Source organism: Xiphophorus couchianus, chromosome 3 (assembly GCF_001444195.1).
Source record: "Xiphophorus couchianus chromosome 3, X_couchianus-1.0, whole genome shotgun sequence".
NCBI classification, from domain to species: Eukaryota; Metazoa; Chordata; class Actinopteri; order Cyprinodontiformes; family Poeciliidae; genus Xiphophorus; species Xiphophorus couchianus.
In genome coordinates this window covers 23,682,818-23,702,446 of record NC_040230.1, presented here as the reverse complement: position 1 = coordinate 23,702,446, position 19,629 = coordinate 23,682,818, and the positions used below count along the sequence as shown (strand labels likewise).

General features: G+C 38.5%; 1 long non-coding RNA gene across 1 annotated transcript in view; it reads left to right on the top strand.

Annotated features, from left to right (window-relative positions):
- Positions 1-350: 350 nt before the first annotated feature.
- LOC114139722 (uncharacterized) overlaps positions 351-19,629 on the top strand; it is a 33,146-nt gene continuing 13,867 nt past the window's right edge. The window contains exons 1-2 of the long non-coding RNA XR_003594495.1: positions 351-620; positions 3,432-3,545. This is a non-coding gene — a long non-coding RNA (uncharacterized LOC114139722). The remainder of the gene's footprint in view (positions 621-3,431; positions 3,546-19,629) is intronic.

Genomic DNA, 19,629 nt, shown 5'->3' with positions numbered 1-19,629 from the left:
TTTTGCTTTGTATACAAACCTGAGGAAAACCAAGTTGGAGTTAATACTGACTAATCTTGGAAAACTGTCTGTTGTCTTGGTTTGGTTTCATTTTTAGTCTCTAGGGTAAAGGGTTACAATAAAAAACAACAACAACAACAAAAAAACATATTGACCTCTTTACAGACGAACTATCGTAATGGTCTTTGTAACCGGGTGGTCTATAACGGTGTTTATATAAAGTGGCTGTAAATTCCCACCCGTTTCTGGCCCTTGAATGCATCATGCACCGTTTTCCCACCTTCACTTCCGTTTGCAGCATCGTCGGGCCCATTAGTGCGTATTTAGGCACCAGGTGTGCCCGCCAAGTTTAGAGAGTCGGATCCATTGTGGTGTGCAGTTGGATTTGTTGGATGAGCGCTGGCGCCGTGCTGCGCCAAGATTTGGATCCTGCACATTTGTGCTGATGGTAGGATAAATGGATTTTTGTTGTCATCTGTGGTTGGTTCTGTGCAATGTTAGGTCGCTTTTTATATTGTTGCTACTATCTAACGACGTGCTTTCTAATTGCTTTTTTGGGATGCATTTCAGTGGTTCTTTGCTGCAGCATCTGAGGATACGCTGTTGTGTGGCTGATTGAGGTAACAGTCTTTCATCTTGCCTTGAGTGGTTTTATTGTCAGCAGACACCTTACCTTTATTTTTGGTATTGCAGATTGCTGATGTTGCATAATTGTGCTCTCACCTGGGTGCATTTTTTTTTTCAGTTTAAAATGAGTCAGTTTTATTATGAAGTCATGATTAAAAACAAGCAGAAATGAGATGTGTAGTGACTATTTGTCTCAAACTCAAAATTCCAAAATCAAAAAACTCAAGAGTCAAAAGTGATCAAAGTGAATTAAACTCAAATAGTCACCTGATGCACCGTGGGTTTCTGGCTTACGCAGTTCAAAAAAGGGATCAAAACAGTCAAAATGCAGCTCTTTCGTTAGTTTATTCCAATTTCCAGATAAAAACAAGTTGCAGGCTTCACAGGATCCTACTAGTTCTCCTGTTCTGACTCCTGCACCTGTTCTCTCACTGATTGACTGACTGACAACTGACGTAACTGGGACTGACTGATACTGGCACTGGTAAAAAACCATATGACCACCCACGTGCATAATGACCTAACTAAAACCTACTGTTACGGCTGCAGTGGGTCTCTGCCCTTTTTTCCTTGTAGGGTTCTGGAGGCAGGCCTTCTGCAGGTGTTATGTTTTTCCCTGATTGGTGCTCTGCTGCTTTAAAAGCTGCCACGCTGCAACAGACGGCAGGCTTTTTCCCTCTCCCTCCTCAGAACCCCGTTTGGTTTGTATCTTATGGCTGAGTTTTGTTAGGTTTGTTTTGCATTTGCTTATTTCTGGTTGGTTATGGGTTTTGCATTAATTTATTTTGGTTTCTCATTTCAGGTAATTCCCTTTTCAGGCTTTATTTGTTTAGTATAATTTAATAAATTCAATTTTCATTTAATCAGAAAACTCTTGTGTGGTCTCCTTTAATGTTACCCCACCAAACGAGCCTGGTGGACGTAACACTACCTATTTATACTGTGACACACCCACGCCCCAAACTGAAATTAATCAACTAATTAAGTGAATTACTAACCAAAGAACCTATTTGAAAATAACAAATTAAACAAACATTCTAATTATAAATCAACTAGAAAATAAGCAAATAAAAATGAACTAAATAATATAAATTCCAAGATTTAACTGAAAGTAGATAAATGGCTCCTACAAGATGACATATGACGATAAAAACGTTAAAACTGAAGTGTGCGGCTGGTTCAGTTCTGGCAGCGCAGCGATGACTTTATTGGAGTGAACTGGCCTTCGCTGTCTGCCATTTTGGATCTGGTCAGATACTTTAAAAAAAAAAACAACATATTGACCTCTTTACAGACGAACTATCGTAATGGTCTTTGATCTTCATTTGTTATTCAAAGTGAACTAAAGTGAGTGCTTTGGTAGAATTTCACCTGCTTAACTCACCATCAGATAGAATTTAGCACAATTGTCTGCCCCTTTAAACTTACTTTTTTGGGGGGACTTTTAGCTTTAAGAAAGTAGTTTTTCAATTTTTCCCCCACATGTGGAAATTATTTTTTATTTCATGTCACTCAACACAGGCTACAAAACTTGCCTATATGCTACAACTGACAAGTTATTTTTCGTAAGGTCCTTGTGCACCTCCCCTTTTCAATATCGCTCTGGGCAACTGCCCATATGGCCAATATACAAAAAGCAACTGCACCCAGAAAATCTTCACACAGAATTTCATGGCAAATCGTTGTTTTTCTTCAGCTCTTTGCATAAATCAAAAAAACATTTTTTAAAACTCTTAATGTTTGTTTTTTTTTTTTTGGTGGGGCTCAATTCAAAGTAAAGAAAAGACTCTTTTTTTTTTTTTACATGCACACACATTTCTGCTCACACCTCGTAATGTCAATATTTACCAGGATGCGTGTGCATTTGCTACATGTCCTTGCGTTTGTGTCATGTTCTTTGTGAGCCTGTGTTTTGCACTTTTCAAGTGGCCCCTCTTTGATATGCCCTCCCGCAGCTGAAAGAGTAACTCGAGAGCTCGGCGCCCACAATGCCGCTCTCACCTGTGTGCTTTGATGTTACGACAGAGGCTAAGTAGACCAAGTCACGGATATCGCTGTCAGGTAACACACGTGAAGAGATATTCCCCGTGACCTTTTGTTGTGGCGAGTTCTCGGCTCACACCGGTCCAGCTGTCTTTGTTGTTTGCGGCTCTGATGCACTCCTGTTACAAAGGTGGATGGATGGATGTCAAGGCAGGGGTAAAAAGCAACGCTCTTCCTCTGATCATCACTCCGGCTTTTTGACGACGACAGGACTATCGGACAACTTCTGTATTACTGGTCCTTGTTTGTGTACAGTCCGTACTTTTATTTACTTTGTGTTCCCTTTCACTGGATATCTGTTGGGTCCAGTGCTTTAATATGCATCTGCCATATTTACTTGGTGTTGCCTTTTAAAAAGAAAAAAAAAAACAGCACAGGTTAATGCATTATTGAGAAATAAAATAAAGAAATCAAGGTTTCATTTATTTTTTATTTTATTTACAAATAAAAATCTGAACACTGGATCTGCAAAAACTTTTCAAATGATGTATTCTCTTCTTTCCATTTCACAATTGCACAGTGAATTGAGTTTGTCTGTTGCATGGATTGCTCAGTAAATGCATTGAGATGTCAAGAATAAACATTTGGATGGATTTTTTTTTTTTAAGATTTATTTGAATATATTGGGCTCATTTTTGTTAGTATTGCTCACAAATCATTTGTTTTATTAATTTAATTTCAATCCAGTTTATTGTGAATTTCTTAAACAACACATCAATAATTTCTCATCTCTTTGCATTCTCATGTGAAATTGAAAATAGCTCACGCTCTGGTCCAGTGAGGCCCAGCAGCTGGACAGAGAGTGATGAGTAGAAACCAGAGGGAGGAGACCCCTGTGGACAGGTGAACCAGATACTGGCTCAGGTCAGCACAAGGTCAGAACACAGCTGAGAGATGGTGTGTGTGTGGTGGGGGGTTTGTACTTTCATGATGTAAGAAATCATCCACACTCCTGTCCCCCCAGTCTCTCCTCTCACACACAGGCCCACTGTTCAGCTGGGCAGAAACAGCTCTTTGTCAAGCCAAGCAGGCAATGAAGGCTCCTGTCCTCCACCCGCTTCACCCAACCCGTCGTCCTTCCCTCCTTCCTTTAGAGGGGGTGACAATGACCTCTGGCTGAAATAACATAGGAGCTCCACCTGTGGATAGAAGAGGCCCTGTACAGAAACACTTGATTGGCCTCCTTTGCTTTCCCCTTGGTGTCGGTGTCATACAGAACCGGGTCTCAAATACAGGAGGGAGAATTATTTTGCACGGTTCAGTTTGTTTCATGTTCCGAATCATGCAAGTCAGACCAAAAAAAGAAAAAAAAAACACACACACAAAACAAACAGGAACGTTGCATCCAATTTTGCAATTCATAAAATAGTTTTTGCTCCACATGATAACTCCTAATACGATTTGGAAAATCATATGTTTCAAGGTAAAATCTGTGGTCCGATGGTCCCGCCGCGCCTTAAAGGAATCTCAGTTTCCTCATCAACCCCTCGTTATAATCTCTCCACCCTCTTCTTTTCCCTCCAAATGTTCTGCTTGCACTCGTACAGTCCTGCTCCCGCCGCCCCAGCCTCCCCGCCTCACACTCTTCCTGCTGTCTCGATGCAAGCTCCAGTCTGTCTCCGATGACTCGGCCTGAACCAACACAGCTTTAATCCCAGGATCACTTGGCGGGGTGCGGAGGGCAGAGAGAATGACAGAGATAAACGCTGATACACTTGATGTTTATTCAATTAGAAAGAAAGTGCTATTTATTGGCACAGCTAATCCCGTGTGAATTGCAGGTCCGGGCTGTCGGGATACAATTTGAACAATGCTTGTGTCGACTATTTCCCCCCCCCCCCACAGACGGTGTGATGCTAGTACCGTCTCTATGCTATTCTGTCGGCAAAAGCAGACACAGGCTTAGATGAGTCGGATCAAACAATAAAGCTAACTTTAAATATTCAGCTTTAGCGTTTAAGCAGAGTTGACCTTTTTTATGACCTTAGGATGACAAAAGCATCGATCCAGTGAAAATAAAGCTACAATAATCAGATTTTGGAGCTTATTAAGTCACTGCTTTTGTAGAGCCAGTATTCTTTCTTTTTTTGTCTTATGCACCTGAAAATGTAATGTGCACCGTTTGTGGAAACATTTTACAAAAAAGAAAAATAGCTGCGTCCAACTTCAAGTTTAATATTTGAGAGGACAAAAGCTCTGATTTGCTTTTATGCTACAACTTGTTCATTTGCTGTAACCATGCAGGAGTCTTCAGAACCCTTTCTGTCATGACTGCTGTTCATTGTTTGTGTCAAGAGACGAAGTTTTTACACAGCTCTGCAGTTGAGCAGGATTTTACTATTACTTTTCAATAAAAGTAATCACAGAGTTAACATTTAAGCATCTCATATGACAGCACAGGTAGCATAATCAGCATGATGAGCGCATTTAGCATTGTCAGCTGTAAACATTCATTTGTGTTTGTATTTCCTGTGGTTAGTTGACCCTTATCCTAGTGATGTCATTTCCAAAAGGCGGCCAACAATTTGTAATTAGGCATTTTCTAGTAGAGGAAATGGATGTGATATAGGTAATGATGTAGGCATCACAGCGGGGGTGGAAATTGGCACATGCGATTTTTGTTGTGTGTGTGTGTGGGGGGGGGAAGGAGAGGGGATGAAGAAGCCTTGCCTCTTCACCAATTATTTTAGTGAAGAAAGTGTTTAATTTCCCTGCATCAAAGCTGGTTGGACTCCCTTCTTTGGCCCTCTATTTTTATTACTTCTTATGTATTAAAGTTTTTTAGGCATGCAAAAGAAAAAAAAAATACATACAAGTAAAATGTCCACATATCAATCTACCAAAGATTGTGTAAAAGAGTCCCATCTTTTCCAGCTTGTTTCCCCCTTTGTGCTGTTGTAGGCAGAAGGTGTAGGTCGTAAATTTCATTGCTCTTATGTGTTCGACATTTTGTATCAAGAGAGCCGTTGAGGGTGTGTCTCTTCTGAGCCAACATCTTGCGACGACTTTTTTTGCAACAACAAGGATAATTCTGATTAAGTATACGTCACTTTCGTACAGTCCCCTGGAGGGTACACTAAGTAACAAGGTAACAATTCCAGATGAGTACCGAACGCCGAGTAGATTAAAATCGATCAAGTTTTTCCAGAGGTCAGCTGTGCCTGGGCATGAGAAGAATATATGAGCGTGATGTGCCTGGTTAAAGTTACTGGTAAGGTAACCTTACATTTCCTGTACAAAACAGTGACAGTGACTGAAAACGTTGTTTACCACGTTACTTACTGATTGTGATCATTGTTTAAACCTATAACCATGTACTGCTGTTTGAAAATGTGGATCGCACACAGGCCATCTCTATGATTTATAGCCATATTTTTATGGAAGTGCATAAAAGTTCCCAAGCTGCAGAATAAATGCTATGACCACAATGGAGTACTGCCTGTAACAGCTGCTTGGTCCTCTTAAACGGGAGAAAAACATCAGAAAGCACATTTCTCAAGAGCCATTAGCCTACTTCATGCTGTCAGACAGGCTCTTTTTGAATGTTTCCTTTATTCTGCTGGTTATGTAATAATAAACCCTGGATATGAATCATGAAATCAGTGTGGGTTTATCATATGAGTTTACAAGAGGGGCAACAATATTTTCACAAATAGATGACGAGTTTGGTTTGAAAGCTCTTTTCCCTGAATAGATGATTATGTTAATTTAAAAACTGCATTTTGTATTTTCTCAGCTCATCTTTGATATTGAAATGTTTTCAGTGATCTGAAACGTTTAGGTGTGACAAATAAGCAAATCCTTAAGTGGACAAACAAAAGTAAACTGTCACCCGAGACTTTCTTTATAAAAATCTTGAAGTTGCTATGGCAGATTTAACACATTAAATTACTTACTGGAATAATAAAAGTCAGCAAAAATACAACAAATGATGTGACTCTAGGCTTTAACAAAGTTAAGAGACAACTTAGAAGTTAATTATTTAACATTTCCCTAAAGTGGCAGCCATGTTGAATTTTGAATGTGTGATGTTTTGTCTTTTGTTTTGTTTCTCAAAAGGGGCTTGACTGACCCTTCATGCCAAACTTGGTCCTTGTATCACAATAACAGTGATTATCACATTCATATTCCTTGTTATTTTATGGGACATTGAACTGGATGCTTCAAAATGGTTAAAACAGAAACCCTTGCTGTAATAATTTCAGGTTCTTCTATGCTGACATCTAATTCTCTGTTGTTTTGGTGTGAATGGGAAGCCGACATTCCTCTGCAGAAATTATATTTTCTTTTCTAGACGCTGCTCTGCCTTTATTGCTTCCCTTGTGCCTTAATTAAAAGCATCACTGATACCGAAATTTACTGAATGTTTTTTTTCTCTAAGTAACAACTTCCACACTGCAGACTTCTCAATGGCAGCCCTCATGTATGACGTCTTCACTAGGCAGAAAAGGTCCAGTCCTGACTGGACGATCGCCAATCAGAGCCAGTTAACCAGCTGATTTCTCTGGGGCAGATAAAGTTAATAATGGGCCCCATTCATCGAGTGTATTGCAGGACAGCTGGTGGTAATCAGCTGTTAGCAACTGTCGGTGTCGTGACTGGCTGAAAAACGGGGCATCAGACAGGCACACATGTTCCTAAAAATGGAGAGTTGACTGTAGCTGCTGTCCAGCTCGGCAAGATAAGACACAGAACATCTGCTTAGTCTCAACTCTGTAACTTTGCCACTGAACTTGCAGTTCAAAATGCTGAAAGATTATAGGTTCTCATAGAACAGATGATATGCGTAATCCAAGATACCAAATTGGTTTAATAATATTTTTGCAACTTTAGTTCTTTAAATAGAGGATTTTCTTGAGGTTTTGCATACACAGATAATAGGATTTCTACTGCTCTGTAGTTAAAAGGAGTGCCTAAAATAAACATCTGTTCATTGTCAGCTCTTAGTTGTTTTTTCATCAAATTATTAGCTGTTCAGCAAACACAATCTCGCAGCTAATGAGAGATCAACTCGCTCTGAAACACCCACTTAGACTGAATCCCTGAGCTCTGCGTTGTTCCTTCAGTAGCTCTGTGTCATGACGAGATAAAGCAAAGCAGGTCTGCGTTGTGTCAGCGATCCACACAGCTGCGGAGTTGGACGGATGAGAAGGCCAATGGGAGTGTGTGGCAGCGGTGGGTGATTTAAACTCATGAGTTTGAGGTTCTGCTTTTCCTCTTTCAGAAAAAGGGAGAACGAGTAAAAAGATGGCAGATTTACGCCATGCCTCCTTACAGTATCTTTAGAAGACAGGTTTTCAGGATAGGAGCTAAGCAGGGCCTACAGGTTACAATGACATGTTGGTGATGGCCAGTTTGGTTTATGAGTAAGTTATGAATTACTACTGTTAGTCTTTTTTAGTTCATCTTAAATTTCTGAACAGCATTTTGCTGTCCAGTTACTGACAGAATGACTTGCTCTGGTGATGTGAAGAATCTTGCTTCAAGTTTGAAACGCTGTTATAGCTGCGTTTGAGACTATTTATTTTCAACTATGATAGGAATGCTTTGTGTTCGCAAAGTTTCAAGTAATAAAAAAGAAGGAATGAGCTGGCTAACTTACGTGTGGGAGCATTTTGATATTTTGTACATAACAAAAAATATGGTATAAGCCTAATGGACAAGCTAAGACTGGTTAAACATTAGCAGCAAGCAATGCTAAAGCTAGCATCTGCTTCAGAAAGCATATAGGAAGTAGAGTACATTTATTTGCCCCCTCAGTTTAAACTTATCTATAGCTCATAATTTCTGCCAACTTGAACTGCATTAAAGGTTAACTTAGCTCATAGTGTCTGCATTTAGATACTCAACAATATAAAAATATGACACAAGCATGAAATTATGGACGTGAAACTCAAGGGCAGTTGAGATGCAACGCTGTGGACAATTAGCGGTGTGGAAAGGGTTACAAATACATTCCTTAAGGCTCTGGTACTGCAGTGAACCACAGTCAGAAACATTTTCCACAAAAGTCAAAAACATGGAACAGTGTTGAGCATTCACAAGCTTGCCCAACCAACAAAATGTAACTGCAGGGATGCACTGACGACGACTCATCCAGGAGGTCACAAAAGAAACCAGAGCAATATCTGAATTACTACAGACCTCAGTGGTCAGTGTTCATGATTCAACAACAAGACAGAGGCCAGGAAATGAAAGTAACAATGGGACAGCTTCAAAACAAAACCACAGCTGACAAAAAAGAAAGAAATAAAAAATTCTCAGACCAGATTTTTACCATATTGATACTATGCTGTTGTTCAAGTGTGTTTCCTTTAATGCTTAAGCACACATAAAAATGTTCCGAAACACAACAAAAGCCTCACGTCAAAATGGTTAATAAAATTGACGGTTTTGGAGTGGCACATTTACACCAGAGAAGTAAATCTGATACCAATACTGTGGCGTGACTTTAAGCAAGGTGTTTGTCCTCAAATACCCTCCATTGTGATTGAATTAAAAACAATTCTGCAAATTGTTGCAGCAAAATTAATCCCCAATGATGTAAAACACTCCAGATCTGGGATCGTTACTCATTTTTTCTCTGCCTCAAGAACACTTGAGGCAGAGCACTTTTTTTATATCTAAAAAGCAAAATTGACATTTTGCTTTTTGTGTCTTGGTGTGTCGGTATTATTCTGTGTTGCCTAGTCTCTTTCTTTGATTACATCAGCCTAGCTTCTTAGGCTTATAACTAATGACTTATTCCAGTCATTAGTTAGTGATTCTAGTTTGTTTATTTCTTGTATCTAGTTATTCCTTGCGCTTTAGTTTAGTTGTGTTCCTTTTTGTCTACTTATTCTTTAGTGTTATATTTATTTCCTGGTCCCCTGTCTATTCTTCCTCTCCTCCTTGTGCCACTTTCTCTCTCTCTCTCTCTCTCTCCCCTCACACCTGCAACTTGTTAGCCAATCAGGCCTGATCCATTGTTCCACGTTTGCTCTCCCTGTATTTAAACACTTTCTGCTCCTCTTTGCTGGTTCCTCCTGTGTGATCCTGTTAACTCCCTGCTGTCATTTTCCCCCCTGGATTCCTGTTTTTATTTAGCCTCTGGCTCCCTTTGTTCCCTGTGGTTTACTTTTGTTAGTTTATTTCATCATGTTTTTTTTTATTACAACATTCAACATGACCTGTGCTCCCAGCTCCACTCTGCATTTTGGGTCCACCAACAAACACCTCACGATTATTTTCTGTAATTATTTCTTGTGTTGTTGATTTTGTTCTTAGATTTGATTTGTAGTTCCCTTGTTTGTTTTACTCTCCCTCACCCCCTGGTGCTACTCTCTCTCTCTCCCCTCACACCTGCAAGCCGTTAGCTAATCAGCCTCTACTGCCCCACCATCCACTCTACACCTCCCCTCATCTTTCTCCCTCCTGGATTCTCCCTCTATGCGCGGTGTCCTCCTTATTGTTTCGTAAGTTTTCGTTTTTCTGATTATATATATATATTTTAATTAAATTACCAACCCCTCTGCTCATCTACTTCAGCCACTCTGCATTATTTCCCACTCGCCACCACCGTCAACAGTAAGAACAATGTGTAATGGTTTCTGAGCGGTGCTAAGATGTTTGCGATGATCTTATCATTTTATGAGTGTCCGTATTCTTCTTTCCCCTTAAAAGGTTGTTACTTTCTCCACGTCTCAGAGTGAGCCGTACTCGTGTGTGTGTGAATTTCCACCCATCTTTCAGTGCGAGCGCTTACGCACCACACGTACGGCCCGGAGTCTCTGTCTGAGTGCTTAAATGTGCTAATGTGTCTATGTGTGTGTCTGCATGTGTTACCTGGGGTCATAATTTTGCTCAGGATGGTTTTATAAAGTGCGGCGCAGCCAGCAGAGCGGCAGTAAATCAGTTTTATCCTCTGTGTGCTGGAGGTCAGCTCTCTTGACACTCCTGGACTTTGACACCACAGGAATGGACTGGCTGCTCTTTGCTATTGCAGCTGTGTTGTTGTATGTGCTGGTAGTAAAGGGTGATTCGTTCGTGCGTGGACGTAGTTCACCTGAGGAAAAAGGGAGGTTGCTATTGCTTTCTGCAGTTTTCAGTTTGGTTTGGAGAGAAAACAACTTCTCTGCTTAGAGTAACGGTTAGAAAGCGAGTGAGAAAATACACTTTTCTCTCACTGGTGTGTGTGAGAGATAGATGAGAACATGGATTCCATTCGCGAGTCCATTCAACACAAAAGCTGCATGAAGCTTACTTTACCACAGAGATTGGAAATTGTAAAACTGCTTGTTTTAAGTCTGACTAGGCCAAAAAGAAAGAAAAGCCAAAGCAGTAAAATGCATCTCCAGAAACGTTTCACAAGGTTCAACCTTACAGAGGGAGGGCTCTTTGACCTCTCTCTCCTCATAGTCCAGACTCCCGGGTTTCTCCAGCGTTCTCTAATTCTCCTCTGCTCAGCCCACTGCTTTTCTAAAAGACTGAGGCCTGGGAACTGACAGGGCCATGAAAGAAGGTTGATTTTTGTGTTCCTGAGCTATTTCTGTGGTGAGCTGGCCATGTGTTTTGCATCATTATAAGACATAGTGATGATGCATTTTGAGTTGTCAGATTCGTATTTAAAATGTTGTGGTATTTTAAAGAGTTCACGATGCCGTGCTCGCTAACAAGGATCCCAGGGCTTTGGAAGAGGAGCAACTTCACAGCATCAGAGATTTGTGCACAATATTTTACGGTGGACATTCGGAGTTTTCCACATATTTGTCCAAAGATTTGGGACCACTTCTACAATGTCTTAATTTCCTTTCTCGTCTTTCTCCGTGTGTGCGTTGGCGTGGTAAACATTCACCGTCTGACACAGTATTCTTCCATGTCGCCAACAGTTTCTCTCAGAGCGCTTACACATAATCCTCTTTACTAATTTCCTTGCAGCACTTCAAACATTTTAAGAACCACATAATGTCATCCAGCCAATCAGAAATCAAGCTCTATCACTGTATTTGCCACCACAACAGGAATCCATGATGCTCCAAACCTTGGCGTACTTTCAGTTTGTCGAAAAATGCAGTTTTTCTGCTTTTGTTTTCTCAAAAACTAATGATGGTAACTTTATGAAACTCTCATATTACAAAAAAAAAAGTCTCGTATTTGATCATACACCCTGATCAAGAAACAAAACTATACGTTACTTATTCTGACAAATACCTAATTAGCAATATGGCTTTTTCAACAAAAGACTCATAATGTGAGATGTTTCATCACAACCGTGTCAAACATTTTTACTGATTATGAGAGAATTTCAACCCATATAGGCATCATAAAGATGTAGTAGTGAATATGAGGGATTTTAAGTTTTTATCAGAAATTTAGGTTCCCATGTACCTAAATTGCACGTTTAAGCTGCTGACAAATAACATGACCATCGATTACATATCAGTTCTGTAATGGGAAAAGAGATAAGTGCCATCACTTGCTGTTAAGTAATTTCACAAAATAGAATATTTTGCAATACGTTGTGACGTAATATAGCGATTAACGTAATCTGTTAAAGTAACAGTAAAACGACAAATAGCCCTCAAATGTTAATGTGTTAGAAGTATGTCAATACTTATTCACATTAATCATAAATGCTTTTAAGTAAAGCTAATTTTAAGTTAATGCTTTAAAAGAAGATGAGGATTAAGTTAACCAGGCACATTAAACCAGAACACTGATTAATACCAACCATGCTCAACCATTATTTAAGGCTACCAACTATCTGTCAAAATTGATGTCAAGAAAAACAACTTTTGCTTGTTTTTTTTTTGTTGCAGTTGAAATCAATGACTCCAAAACATGAACATCCAAAGAAAAGCCAGACTAAATGAGTAAAGTATGTTATGTTGGGACTTCTGGCTGATGTTTTCCATCCCGGCGCAGCAGAAGTTTGTTGTTAGGAACCTCAAATTGTATCAGATTTTGTGAATGAAACGACTCGGTCCACATCTTGTTAGGGCTAATGGTTTCACTTTGCTGTCAAATACCAGATCTGAGAAGAGATGATTCATGATTTGCGCGCGCACACACACAGCATACGTCTGCACACACACATGCGCACCCCTCCTTACAGAAACACTTACAGTCCAACAGAGCATGATTGCACTGCATGGTATACTGTTTATATAAACAGTATGTGGGAATGCAAACAAACTGCCTGGCTGGGTCTGTCGTCCTCTCTCTGCAAACAGGGTTTAGGGAACTGATATTCTCTGAGTATGTTTGCTGAAGCTCTCAGTTTCAAAGTTACTACTCTTAACAAAAACTTTTCAATTCAACGCCCTTCCCAAACGAGCACGCTTATGATTAACTGAACGCGTAACAGAAAATGTTTTACGTTTGCTGATTACTATAGAGGCAGACTGGTTTATAATTTAACTTGAAACGAGCCATGGCTGAAGTATATAATACTTGGGAGTTGAAAGGTGCTGTGGTCGTTAAAGTCCTTTTAAAAACATGATGTTGGACATTTCAGGTGTAGGTTACAGTTCCTCAGTGGCTCCTGATGTCTGAACAAATGACCTTCCCTCACTTTTCTGACCAGCACAGTGTGAATGTAAACATGATCTGACATCACAACTATAAGGAGTTGTTCATAACATTGCTGCCTGTTGGCACTAGAAGAGGTCACAGCTCTTACAGTCATGAAAAAAAAATAGGATGTCTTTTAAAAGCCTTTTTTTGTTTTACTTTTGTTCAGCTTTTTTATTAAATTCAATTTTATTATTATTATTATTTACAAAATTGGACAGAGGAATAATTACCATCAATTTAAAAATGAAAAAAATCCCTGCAGAATAACATAATTAATATTATTCAGCTTCACATTTAATAGAAATATGTGCACAATGAGCAAATAACTGACTGGGTTAGGTTAGTATGGCTACAGCCTGGAGCTCTGTTTCCATATGTGATCTGTTATGCAACTTTGACCCAAAGGATAAAATTACTGAGCAATGTTTTTAACACTTGAGCAACAAACACAGTACAATTTTAGCAGTTGTCTACATTTTTTAAATTCAGCACCTGTATATAATTGCATAATTAATGGAGGAATCATACGTCTTGTTCTGTACTTATTTTTTTTTTGTCTTTAGTCTAAAATTTAATGACTTTCCCCCTTTATTTACCATAAATATGACATTTAAGAAAAACATGTTTTTATTTATCTTTGATGATTTTTATTCCAATACCTAAATATACAAACAAAACACCGAATTATGAAAGCAATCGATCTGTTATTTAACTGTACAAAAGTCCAGAAAAATGGCTTTTTCTTGATTTTGAACATTAAGTTACTAAAACAAATGGATAAAACATATGAATTAATGCTAATAGCATCAGGTACATGATCTTACAAGCAGGTGCTTTTCGATTTTACTCATTTAAAGATTCACCGATTCCTTGCAGAGTTAGACAAGTGTTATTCAGCACAAGTGTTATTTATCACCTTTAGGTGATTCTTGCCCTTGGATGTTGCCCTTTATTACATTTTCTTAGGGATATGACCTAACCTCATTATCAACATAATGATATAAGATGTCAGCAGTGAAAAAATCTTCTCTTTCACACATTCAGTAAAGATCTGAATGTGTAAAGATCTTACTTGGTGGATGTTTTTGTAAGACACAAGTCTGACTTCTTCCACAAAGTAAAAGTGACTCTTCAAAGTAAGCATGTGTTTGCAAGCAATAGGGTTGTCACCAGTGATGTCAGTAACTCGTTACTTATTAACGCGTTACTGACGTCGGACCACTTTTTTCAGTAACGAGTAATCTAACGCGTTGCTATTTCCAATCCAGTAGTCAGACTACAGCTACTTATCAATATCACTTTGCGCTACTGTGCGTTACTATTTTCTGTTGTAATTTAATTTTATTTCCTCTATGCATCTTGGGGAGTGATTGCCGTTTCTATTCGACAGTATCAGCAGAGACAAAGGATCAGCAGAGGGGTATAAAATCCTATTTATAGTTTTCCAGACAATACTGGAACATAAAAAAACACGCACAAATTACTAAAGTTTTTTTTTTGTACTGTTGCAACCATTAAACAATCTCCCCTTCAGTTCAACCATATAAGTGGAGACACATTGTTGATGTTACCTTTATAAAACAACTTGCAATTAAGTTTTGGCAAAGCTCAATGTAATTTTCACAGGTGGCGAAGTGTTGTTAGCAGCTGCTGAAAGTAACTAAAGAAGTTGCTTTTAATGTAGTGTAATGTAATGTTACTTTCCAAATCAAGTAATCAGTAATCTAAGTTACTTTTTCAAGGAGCAATCAGTAATCTGGTTAAAGTTACTTTTTCAAAGTAACTATGCCATCACTGCAGCTTTTCTGGTTCTTATGCAGAGTTTGGATTACATTTAACCCCAGTTCTCAAGCCTGAAAGGATGGATGGTAAAATGACACTCGGACTTCCATCCAAACCAGCGATGTTTAAAGTAGAAAATAGCTCCTTTTAATACCTGAAACTATCTGGAACAAAAAAAAAACACTAGATGAGATAAAATTGCGAAGAAGCAAAATAAACACCAACAGATTATATTAACTTAATATTAATTATGTTAAGAATAATTCAATAAATTCTACTACTTGAAATCAGCATATTCAAATTGAGCAGACAAAAAATAAATGTTGTGTACACACTTCCACTCTTTTCTTTATGTATTTGGGTTTTTAAGCATGGATTAAACATCTATAAGTCAGACCTTAAAGAAAAATAGAAATTGGTTCTCGTTTCATCATAAATCTTAGTGTAAACAAAGTGAATGAATAACCTCAAACTCAGTAATCGCTGTAATGCCACTGCAAGTGAGTAGTTAAAGCATGTTGCCCAAAATCACAACAAAAATAATTAAAACATCACCTCGACTTAGAATACGCAAGAACTTTTGATTGCTCTGGAAAATATGCAAAAACAAATAATCCGACACACTCACACAATAACAACAATAAAAGAATGATTTTTTTTATTATAAGTGGTAGTTATAAAAAAAAAAAACTATGTTTATCTGAATTCTGGGTGAGTAAAAAAAATGCTGGAAAGTTCGTGAGGGGTGTCAAAACTGGCAACAGCTTTCTGTTATTGCAGCACTTCCTGGTTAATGGTGTATGAAGAAACTTTGATCCCCATACAGTGCCTCAAGCCACCTTCACTGCGAAGCAGGAAGTCCAGAAATATGTTGGGGCCAGCAAATCACTTGCTAATTACCAAAAATACTCTTTTTGTATTGTGGTTATCTACAAAATGGGTTGAAATTAGCCCCTGTGGTCTGCCCAAGCACATTCGCTGTGAGTAAATTAAACATTAAGGACATAGAAGACTCACCAAGTGTTTTGATCTTTTTTTGGGGGGTCGGGGAGAGGATAATTACTTTTATTTTTCTGCATCGGAACTTACTGTTAGAGCTTTTGAATCACAATTTGATTTACATCGCTGATAAAACTCCAACAGCAGCTGTGAGCAAGCTGCTTCTTTCTGAGAAACTCCCAAACGGAGAAAGCGTTTACAACTTCTTCTATTACCTTTTAGCTGGAATACGGCATGAGATGCCATCTGTGGTGCATAAATGTCTTTAAAAAGCGCGTTCCTTTACTTTGACTGCTTAAAAGCAGCATCCACATGAAAGTGCAGAGAAGATGAAACTCTGTACAACCAAAGTAGACAAACTAATTAGATGCATTTAACTAAAAGTCCACAGTGTATATATTTTCAATCAGTAAAGGTTTTTGGAGATACTTGGATGCAGACATGTAAAAGAAAAAAAAAACTGCCTTAAAAATGTGAATAGATTGAATTCAAATTAATTTCACACCACTGGCATGACTGACTTTTAGTATCAGTGGATCTAAGCAACTGTTGCAAGTTTGGCTTTTCATGCTTTAGCTATTTTTCCATAAGAGCATTAATGCCTTATCAGGCTGCTTATCATCCGCTGTCGGTATGCGCAGCTGGAACATTATAGTCACGCTGAAATTAACCTTTTGACAAGCACGGACGCATTTGCACTTCAAACTCTGTGGTTTCCAATGGAAAAACTGAGGTGGAATAAAAACACACCAGCTCCAACGTACAGTATTTTTTCAATAGTAAATATGATGTGTCTTGCCCAGGGCTCAGTCTCTTTCATTTCAGCCCGCTGCCAAACGACCAAAGTCAGGGTAAATTAATACAAACCATAAAACCGTGTGCCATTTAACTGGACTCAACATCCTGGCTGAGCACCAGGCATCCATTATTATTTATTAATTTAGTTTTAATTTGACAAATGCCTTGCAGATGTTTCGCATGCCTCATGCATCGGTGGTGATGCCTAACGCGCTGAACTCCGCCACCCCTCTCTCTTCCACTTAGCAGCGGCAGGGAGGAATGCTGCCGCGGCGTTGCCTGTTTCAGTTTATTTTCAGGTGCATGTCCATCTGAAATTCCTTCGACATCTGCAGTCGTGTGACTCAGAATTTGTAACAACCATGATTAATTCTGTGGAGTTTTTTTTTTTTTATTCCTGTGTTTATTTCACTTTTATTTCAGACTAGGAAGAAAAGGTTAAACGGATAAGCGAATAAGCCACAGTGCTCTGCAAAAAGTAATGATACATTTGCAATGTTTTCACATTTTGTTCTGGTACACTCTAATGATGAGATATAAAATTGTCAACGCTATTTGAAAATGGAACTGGGAAATGTGTTGTATGGTCCCATAGTGTTGCGTATGTTTGTATTCTTCCCCTTCTGCCTGATACCCCCTAAGAAAATCTAGTTCAACACATTTCCTTCTTCGATGAACTAATAAGTGTACAGAGTCCACATGGGTATAATTCTGGCTCGGTACTTAACTCAATGGTTGGTTAGGGAACATTACTGAGTCAACATCATAACGAAGAGCAAGAAACACAGAAAGTTGGAAGGAAGATGAGGGAAAAAAATGCAAAAAAAATTTTAATTATATATTCTTTGAATCATTTGCTATGATAAAACGTAATCTGTTTTTTAAATTATTATTACAAAATATAATCTTATATATGTACACTCAGATAAAATGGAAAGTTAATTAACCTATGTTTATTTTTTTACTATTTTTATTTGATTTTATAATGAGAGTCCATCTGAAAGTATTGTATGAGTTTATGGGTAAGAGTTCATAAGTTTCTTACTTCTTCCTACTCGTTTTTGAGTTATGTTAAGATTATTGCGGTACAAAAATATGTGTCTTTTGGACACTGTTCGTATGTGATTTTATGCTTCTATCATGTTTGGAAAAAAAAGATAATTTAAATGTTATTTACTTTGCTCATTTTTCTGAATGGCTGCCATTTATCAGCATAACACGCACAAAATGGTCAAGTTTCTGACAAAACAAAGACTGAAGAAACCGTCCAGCAGCTCTGTTGTAGACAACACTGCTGCAAATAAACAACCCTAAGAAGTGATGGCCTAATAAATTCAGAAGATATGAGGCAGCATTTATGTTAAAGAAGTACAATAATTATTGAATAGTGAAAAAAAGAGAAAAAACAAAGCATTCTAAAAGTATTATTTTGCAATATTGTCTGTTGGTTTGTTAGGGGGGTCCCCTGCCTACAAGCTAATGTTTGGGAATAGTTTGGGAACTCCTGCTTTAGACCAAATTATATACAAATTATTAGACTAAATTACAACTGAGAATCTGTGACACGACTAGACAATATGCCGTTCACACGTAATTTTAATTCAGTCAACTGAGCTTGAATTTGGAAAGAGAGACTCCAGCCTCTAAATGTGCAAATCTGCTAGAAACATTTCCAAAATGACCTTGGTCAACTTTAAAACTTCAAAAAACTTTTATTAGCAAAAGAATTGGAAAACATGTTTTTCCAGTCCCAAATAGTAGTTACAAACTCGGTTATGTTGACTTCAGAAAAAATAAAAATAAAAATCTCACTGTGACGTCACACTGTCAGATCTCTGAACAGCTTAGATTGAGTTGTAAAGCGTTTCTAGAAGAGCATCTCTGTCATAATGTTTCTTCAAAAAAAAAACTACTTTAAAGTCACAGCTGTGTCGGCATATGCAGCAGATTACGATCATAAGAAGTCATCCTGACCACATTAATGCCCTCCGGCAGAACTGACACCGCAACAGTGCACACCACTAGTGTTCATAGAGACCTTTCTATTTTCTCCAAAAGCAGAAGACCACTTCTGTAATGGAGGCTCTTTGAAGTCTTTAATTAGTTTTTAATGGTACAAAGAGAGGTAGACTTTAAGCCCGTACATGTGTGGTTTTATGGTAATTTGCCTTTCAGTAGCTTGTTGCTATATTAAGCGGCACCAGATGCACGCAAACCACAGTCTCTCTTTTTTTGTGTGTTTTTTTTTTTGTCGTGGAGCTTGCTAATAATAGCAATAAACAGGTGCTTTGAAATATGTTCTCTTTGTGAGGGTGACACTGACATCTACTTTCCTCACGCCACTGGAGTTACTGGCTCATTATGGTGTATGACAAATAAAGGTTTGGTACGACCAGAGGCCTTTAGTGAGGTGACTGATGGTGAATGTGTTGTCTTGCTTTGTATACCCAGTTTGTATGATGGGAGTGCCCACTGTGACTCAAGTCATGACATACATTATGTTTATGTTTAATGTGGTGGATGTGGGTTTTGTTCTCCTTGTACCCAGATGCATGTCCACTGGTCTGCCAGTAGACCCTTCGATCTTACCGGAAATTGTTGGCTCTGGTGGTTAGCGGTCATTCTGCCATGGCACATAAAAATGTGACTAGAAAGACTTGTTAGAACTGCGGGCCACGACACACCTAAACTGTACGTCTTTGGATATGTCCCGACCTTTGTGAGGTTGTGTTTACTTTTGTGTGTAATGGAGCTGTAAATTCAGGAACATCATGTACTGCACTGTTGCCTTATGACAAAGAACACAAGCTAGGTCAACACCTAACG